The sequence below is a fragment of the Telopea speciosissima genome, chromosome 3, assembly GCF_018873765.1.
Source record: "Telopea speciosissima isolate NSW1024214 ecotype Mountain lineage chromosome 3, Tspe_v1, whole genome shotgun sequence".
NCBI lineage: Eukaryota > Viridiplantae > Streptophyta > Magnoliopsida > Proteales > Proteaceae > Telopea > Telopea speciosissima.
The window spans coordinates 29630893-29639827 of NC_057918.1; the positions used below are offsets into that span (position 1 = coordinate 29630893).

Below are 8935 nucleotides of genomic sequence, written 5' to 3' on the forward strand. Positions count from 1 at the left end.
ATAGGTCCTTAATCAATCAGTTAACCATTTTTTATCTATATTGCGACGCAGGATAGGTAAATTGGTTATCTCAATCGTTCAGGTATCAAGTAGGTTTGTACATTAATCTTAATCGGTCGGTCTTCTCAGTTAACTGGGTTGGACCAGATTTATTAATCATGTTATATATCCTCAGACCAAAACCGACCCACTTATTAAATGACCGGTCTGTATCGGTCTTTAATTGATTGGTCCCAGTCAAGTTAACTGGTTCTGTGTAAGAGGTGGCACCCCTAACTGCGGGCCAACAGACCTTAAACAACAGAAGCTTTTACAGAATGGAAAGAAATAGTTTGGTTCAATTGTAGACCAGAGCACCCCAAGAAACAAATTTGACTCATACACAAGAAGTAATAGTTAGCGAACCAAAGGTAAACATTATACTAGAAACAATTGTATAATGCTAAATGGTAACAAGGTTTCAGAAAAGTCTGCAATCAAATTCATTTAGACTCGTACACAAGAAGTAATAGTTAGCAAAGGAAACACGAGTCTTCAAACAAGCCATTTTACCAGAAAAAAAGGTTATCACCTGGAATTGTGCAAAATCATGAAGGACAAACAGAAAGATTTGTACAACAAAAGGTTCAGGAAGTATTTTCTGTAAGCCAACCTTATTCCAGTTCCAACAACAGCTGCAAAGGCACTTTAACATTCCATGATAGTTTCAAGCATCTCAGATTACAAATGCCTCAAAACAAAGTTACATGCAGAGAAAAATCTCGTTCCAGGTTGCTAAGTAAGGTAACAAAGAAAAGTGAGCTAAAACAACCAATGAGGATTCAATAAACAAATACCAAAAATAATTTGGCTAGTCCAAATCGTAAAATAAAGGCTCATTTGACTCCAAACTACAAGAGGACTAGCCCAAGCTCTAATGGTTTTAATGCATTTCTTATCCGATAGTTGTACAGATAGTAGTGGAGCTGCCCATCACCTGGCCCAAATTTCAGTTCCTTGAGGAAAGACTCATTGTGCATGATATCTAATGCATTGAAGACATCGTAATCCTTGTGTTTTGCCACAATAAGTGCATCATTCATCAGTTGAAGCAATGGAGTGTGCGTGGACACATTGTAGTACGAATAAGCAGCCTTCAGAGTCGAGTAATTCTGGTTGCCAAGTATTGATGAAGGAAGTGCATAGAAGCTGCAGAAGTCAGTAATCTCGTGAGTAGGACTCTCAACCAAGTAGCTATCCACAACATTTTCTTTATGAAGAAGCCAGTGTTCGACATCATCCTCGTCAAAATCCGGTGCAACAATAAACTGACTCAAGTAGTTCCTAAGCAGTCGGGTAACAGCAGGTACATCACGTAGCTCCATTTTTCTGAACCCCGGAGTAACTGTTGACTCAGGCAACTTATAAAGCTTTATCGTCCGGCTCATTGTCATCCTTGCACCAAGTCTAGAGAAACCAACATCAATAAGTTTTTTTGGGTTCAACGACCTATGCCAATATTGGCAAGTTGAGATTGGTGTTGGAAGAACAACTCCAGCAGTATATGCTGCTTGCCAAATATTTTCCAGGTGCACCCTCCTCGTAACCTCCTTAATCATAACAGGTGCAAGCCTCTTTGATCTAAGCTTCTTATGAACACACAAGAAATTAATTTCGGCCATGATAACAACATCATCTCAGACCCTGATCCTTGCAGGGATACCTGTAATGAAAGCAACCAGCTTCTTTGAAACCTTAACACGGACGCCAATGTGCCAACTCTTGAAATAACCAGGAGGGCGAAGAGCCCATCGAAGAAATTCCTTCGAATAATTGAATCTAAACATGTTCTCATCATCTTCAACATAATTGTTTGTAAGGAGGTTGTAAATCTCCATGCTGGTCTCTTCATTGTCAATGTCACAAGTGGTCCATTCATATGGAATTGGAAGATTATAAGGTTCTTGTTTAACTTCAGATAAGGGCGTTGGCTGTTCAATTGGACCTTCAGGTAAACTAGTATCTCCAAGATCTTTGAATTGACCAACTGGTTGGGTTTCCCAGAACTTATGTTTCTTCCCCAGAGAAAGTGAATCTTGAACTCTCCGGGTTATGGCATCAATTGAGCTATCATTCTCGGGAGGTGGATTCACATCAGAGTTAGGCTGTGGACTCTCACCAGGAGAACCAGGTGGCGAATTGCTACCAACCATCTCAATAATCAATCCTGAAAAAGTGTTCTGTAGAAAAATGAGAATTTTATGTTCCAACAATAAGTTAGCTCAAATCCGATCAAAGACTACTGGAAAACTCAACAAATAATTTAAAAAAAAAAGAAGTGCCTTTTCAACACACTATACAAAATCAACCAGTATATTAAGTACTCTTTATGTCAACAAAGAAGATTGACTAGCAGGAATACAAACAAAAGTCCTTTTAAACTTTTCTTTGAGTCTCCAGATCCCAACCGATAATGCCACCTATTTGAACGGAGGATGAACATGCTTTCAGCTGTAAGGCAAGGAATCACCTGCTGGTGGAGCCTACCATATGAAATATCTTTATACTAGGCTTTCACTAGCATTATAGAAGCCTATGATAGTCCTCCACTACTACTTAGAACGTGTTCAATAATACACATGGATGCTTAAAAGAAAAGATCAACTCAAAGACACATGAGTGCATGTGTTACAGCCAAGTTATACTAGCAATTGGCAAGCATAATTATTTCAATTTTTTTTTCATATCTTCCAAAGAAAAAAGAATGGGATGACACATGAGACAGTGGACACCCGAATACAACCCTCATAAAACAAGTCAAAAATAAAATAAAAACACCTAACAGTTCCAACTATGCTCTACAGTTATGTCAAAGCATTAAATGAAAGCCACTAGGGCACCCGTTCTAAAATTCCATCTTTTGTTATTGTTAAATTATCTACCCAAAAAAATTTAATGTTACAGTAAAGTATGAACTGAAAATGTAAAGGATAAACATGAAAGAATCTTGACATTTGACAAACACCATGTCTAGAGGTTCATGCAATTAAAAAAACAATGGGAAAGAGAATGCTACCTGGGCACGTGCAGTGCGCTGCCTGGCACACAAAATGACAGCCGTGCCCCTGGGAAATTCCGTCTTTCCATGGGGGCGTGGTGGTCATTTCGCATACCCCTGTGTCTGGGCACAAGAGCACCGCACCGCACCGCACGCACCCAGTTAGCGTTTTTTCTCCCAATAAACAACATACTTAGATTACAGAGAGACAATTTTAACATAACAGACAAGGCGCTTGGACACCCTAAACATTTCAATTTTTAAGACAGTTATTAAACAGGTGCATTAAGAAAAATAGAATTGAAGCTTTTCCTCCATCTGTAACAGAATATTGGCTAGCCCCTTCACCTAGAACAGATCCAAGTGCATATAGCTAGATGGTACCCAAACATCAAGTCAAGTCAAACAGTAAATGGGCAAAATAACATCTGTAATAGGGGGTGCAACAGGCCGGACTGGGCTGGGTTTTTCAAAACCCTAACCCAACCCTAGGTCCCATTAACTAGGCCAAGGCCAGGCCCAAGCACAGCCAAGTCCTGGTTGCCCCTGATTGGACTGGCTTGCCCTGATTGACCCTAACAGCCCCTATTATTGCCATTTCAGGGCTAGGCAGGGTTGGGCTGGCTGCCCCCAGGTTTTTTTTTTATATATATACACTTAAAAAAGAACAAAATTGAAACATCACGAACATCAACATTCTAACAAGTATTGTTGACTTGTAACAATAAATCAAGAAATCATAGACATAAATATACCAATAACATGTAAATATAGACATGATTTGATGGATGGATAGATCAATGAGAAAGAAATACTTTCTTTTGAGCATAAAGGAACAGCATATGTTGAACAATGTATCACTCAAGATCAATTGGATGCCTATAGCCACTCCCCAAGAGTTGAATGAGGTTACACTACCTTAGCATATGTTGAACAAGTAATGTAGTCCTAGATAGGTAGGAGACCTACTAGGAGCCAGCTCAACCAGGATCTGATTGGTTTGAAGAACTCAAAGGCAGCAGCTTGAAAATTGAAGAAACCTCTCGATCTTCTCGATGCAAGGAGTCGCAGGAGTCCACTCACCCTATCCACCTTGAGATCCACAAGGATATAGACTCACAAAGAGCAACAGCAATGGTAGTAAGCATAAAGCTAATTTTTATTAATCAAATTCGTATTCAATGCTGGCCTCCCTCACAAACTTATATAGAAGACTAAAAAATAGACTTAGACACTAAAAAGGAAAGGTCTAACCCTATCCCTAACCTATTAGGTAACTTAAACTGACTAGGAAACTGAAATAGCCTCAAAATAGAGTCCTAATCTAGCCCAACTTAAATACTTAAAAGAAAACTACTAAAATCACTTAAATTGAACCATTGGTTGAATTGGTTCAATTTAAAACATCAAATAAAAAACTAAGTATGGGAGCTAATCCCGTATGCAACCTATTTACCCATATTTTAGGCCCATAAAAGTGGTCTATTACATTAGAAACCAATGGGATCAAAGGCCCAACATGTATGTAACCCAACCCTAGACTTATTCCTAATAAAACAAACCTATTTTGCTGATGAATCTACATCAACAAGACTAGGAAACAGAGGCCACCATCTCACTACTCTTCAAGGACGAGTTTAAGGTTAACAGACAAAACATGCCAAACCCACGCTAAAGTAGAATACATAACATACTAAAGCCAGCATAACCTTAATTCGCATCCAGATGCAACAAGCTCTCTAGTCCTTAGAAAGCCTGTACTGAAAAACCCTCACCCACATTTTCTTGATTATCATAAACAATCTAGTCTACCTTAGTAGCTCCACCAGCTCTTACATCATCCATGGTTTTTGGTTCCTAGTCCTATTTTATTAGCAGCCATGACTGGGGATTTGGGGCTATAGTACTTACAATGCATAGGATTACACAAGTGAAAAGACAGGATTTATTCCGATGAAATGCTATTGATTCTAGGATAACTATAATGAGGATGTCAGGCCCACGATATGCTCTCTTTTTTCCACCAAGTGGACCAAGCAAGAAAATGGATGCACATTAGCGCCCATGCAAGAAAGCAATGGACAAAGCACGCTAGTTGATTGTAGACCCACCCCGCCGTAGACATAGAAGAAACTCCCTCAGCAAACAAGCAAATTCTAAACCCCTATTTGAGTATACTTCTAGTATGTCCCCCCTTATTCCTGACATGATATGGTGCCCCAGTGTGGGCAGGAGCGGATCGAGTCCATATCGTCGCGGAGCAACAGCAGTGTCTGGATCTGATCTATCTACTCGGCGATTCATCTGGTGACTTCACGGTTGCCAAAGAAGCCCCAATCGCATTTTGAAAAATTAACAGTGTTTCCTCAGTAAAATTTAAATAATAAATTTCACACTACAACTTGTTGCTAGTAGAAAAGGGAAGAGGTTTTATCATTCTAATTGATGCTTATGCCTCATGAAATCACATTCCTTGGTCATCTAAAGACAATAATGAAATTCAACCAGCATTCCCATCGACAAAAGACTTAGCGAACAATACTATACTTGATGCAAATTTCCACATAAAAGTAGCACCACGAGTGCCCAGTACAAAACCTCTTCAATACTTGTTTGATTGTTTGATAGCAATTACAGAACTTCTTTCCACCAGAATGACCATCGATTGCGCACAAATTACAAAACTATAAAGTCAACCATTTGCTGTTCACAGTCTGAACTCGGAAACGTAACTTAGTGAGTTTATTAATTTATTCCCACTGAATCAAGCAAGAATCTATATCAATTCAATAGAAACTTCAATGGCCACAGTAACTCCTCTTCACAGAATAAGTAACCAAAAAATAAGATCAAACCCCCATGGAACCCGAACTTAAAAAGAACCCTCTTTCTTTGAGAAATCCAATAGCGATCAAAACAACCACCACAAAAGCAGCGAAAAAGATAGCAGAATCCAGAAATTCCAATCCGGATCTCACAAAATTCACCCAACTTAAACTTGAAACCAACCAAATTGAACAATAAAACTCAGATCCGTCGACCCAAATGACACACATATTAAATTCAATTGGACGAAAAACCAAGATGAATTAAAAAGAAGGGTTTACCTTGGTGAAAAATCGGAGCTTCGCCTTCAAAGAGAGGTGAAATAAGAGCCTCCGGTGGCAGTAATGGCGTTGGTCGAAGGGCAAACAGGAAGTTTAAGTACATCTTCATCTTAAACCTGAACAGACACAGCGCAAAAACGCTGGTAGAACAAATTAAGATAAGGATGATATCTCTGGATATGAAACCCTGGAAGAACAAAATACCATAAAGAAGAGAAGCAACTGCTCACCCCTGCCACCAAGAAGAGCTTCTTCAAGCTCATCCTCGTCCACGTCAAGATCCCTGGCCTCCCTGTCCACCGCTTTGCCGGCCCCGGCGGATGTGACGCCCTTCCCCTCGTTGAGGCCGATCTCAAGAATACGGCCAAAAAGTTTTGCAAGGAGAGATCGGTATGGAAATGAAACCCGAGCCCGCTTTGTGGGCTGAAAAGCCCAGCCCAGGGCTTGCTCGAAAAATTAACTTTTTTTCTGTGCGTGTGTTTTATCCGTCTACATCACCTCTCTTGTGAAATGACATATCTGCCTCATATTTATGGGAGGAAAAATAGACACAAAGAGATACACAGCCTAACCGTTCCTTCCGGATTGAGTATCATGTCCGGTTACATAGCGTATGCTAGTGCTTCCTTTGTCTGTCTCCATCATCTCAGAAAATTATTCTCTCCAATTCCTTAAAGTGTGGTAGTGCAGCAGTGCTAGGTGGAGATGTCAACACCTGATAGCTGCCGCATCCAACCAGCCATATCAATGAGCTCGAACCATTGGATGCGGCAACTGCCAAGTGTCAACATCTCCACCTAACATTGCCCCACTACCACACTTTAGGAATTGGAGAGGATAATAGTCCCATCATCTCTCTTGTGAAATGATATATTTGTCCCATATTATAGGAGGAAAGATAGACACAGAGGAAGGCACTAGCGTTCCCTATACAGTCTAACCGTTCTTTCTCCTCAAAACAAGGGGGGCAGAGGTGTTTTTTCAAATGGGGAGGAGAGAGGAAGACTCATGGGAGTGCGGGTATAGGCCACTCCCGGACAGAGAACTTTCTCCCTCTAATTAAATATGGGGCTCATGTTCTCTATGTCGCAGCGCAGGTTACACCCAGACACATAGGCCTGCCACTCAAGGGGGCAAGGTGATCATTGCGCCCACCCCCATGTGTCTGGATGCATCCTGCGCCCCCGACACAGAGAACATTCTCCCTTAAATATGTGTGTAGTGTTTTTTTTTTTTTATGTATTTCTTTTTGTTTCTTTTTTATATATCCCTTTTTCTTCTGTTTTTTTTTGGAAAATTTTAGTCTCATTAGTTTGTATATGATGTCTTATAAACAACAACAACAAACATAGTCTTATCCCAACTTAATGGGGTCGACTACATGGATCCAAACAAAATAATTGCTAAATTATTGACCTATAGACTTCGACCATTTTTGCATAGATTTGTATCCCCTTAATTTCGAGGCTGCTTTTAATAGAGAGAAGCGGATTACCCATAGTATGGTTATTACACATGAAATTTTTCATTTTTTGAAAAAACATAGAGGGAAACTAGGATTGGCTGCTTTTAAGCTTGACATGTAGAAAGCCTATTATAGGATTGACTGGGGGTAGTTGAGGGCAATTTTTTATTTTCTAGGATTTAACTTGGGTTTGTGTGAAATGAGTAGTTGTTTATTGTCATCTGCAATACTCATGGTTTGAGGTATCAGATCGGATTGGTTAAAAATCGCCAAATCAGATCGGTATCAGTCCAGACCGATCCCGATTATTGACTGATCCGACAAGGTATTAGTGGATCGCCCCCTAGATCGATCTATTCGGTTAGATCGATCGGTCCGATTTGATACTTTTTTTTTTACTGATTTTTTTAATTCTCTAATATTTTTTGCCGATCCTTACTAATTTTTTATATTTTATACATTTTTTTTTTACCGATACCAAAATCGATCCATCAAAACATGGATTTTGATCATTTTTGGCCGATCCAGGACGATTTTGCCCAATCTTGATACCGATCCTTGGATTACGAATGAGGGACTTACTCAATACAAATGGAGGGAACTCATGGGGCATTTGTCAAGGGTGTCCACTAAGTCCCAACCTTTTTATTATAGATAGCCATGGAAGATTTGTCACGAATTTTAAAGGTATGTAGAAATATAAATTTATTAAAAGAGATTAAAATACGTTGAAATTCTCTTAAAATCTCTCATTTTCTCTTTGTATGCACGATATTTTTATATTTTGTAGAGCAAATCAAAAGAATATTCATCTTTGCATGCAATTTTAAATCTGGTTCAAGACTTATCTAGGCAACAAATCAACTTTAAGAAAAGTGGTTTTATGTATAACCGCTAGATGGGAGAGAGGATTAAGAACATGGTGACGTGTAATTTAGGGATAAATACTCAACTTTAAGAGAAGTGGTGTTAAGATTCTTATGTGTCAAAGTCTTGTACATAGAATAGAAAAGAAGTTAAGATGTTGGAAAATCCCTTACTATCTTTTTTTTTTTTGGTAAAGAAAATCCCTTACTATCACAGGCAGGGAGTAGATCAGTCTTAATAAATTCTAGGGCTCATGTTCTCTATGCCGCAGCGCAGGCTGTGCCGAGACACATGGGCCTCATTGTGTACACCCCATGTGTCTAGGCGCAGCCTGCCCCCTCCCCCCCCCCCCCTCGGCACAGAGAACATTCTCCTTAAATTCTATTCTAGGTTCCATACCTACCTATTGGATGGCCTTTTTTGATATTTCCTAAGAAAATCTGTTTTAAATGGACTCTA

The 8935-nt window shown here is 39.5% G+C and overlaps 1 pseudogene; it reads right to left on the reverse strand.

The window, feature by feature from the left end:
* Window positions 1–613: 613 nt before the first annotated feature.
* Window positions 614–6284, reverse strand: LOC122656821 (annotated as a pseudogene).
* Between the last annotated feature and the right edge of the window lie 2651 nt (window positions 6285–8935).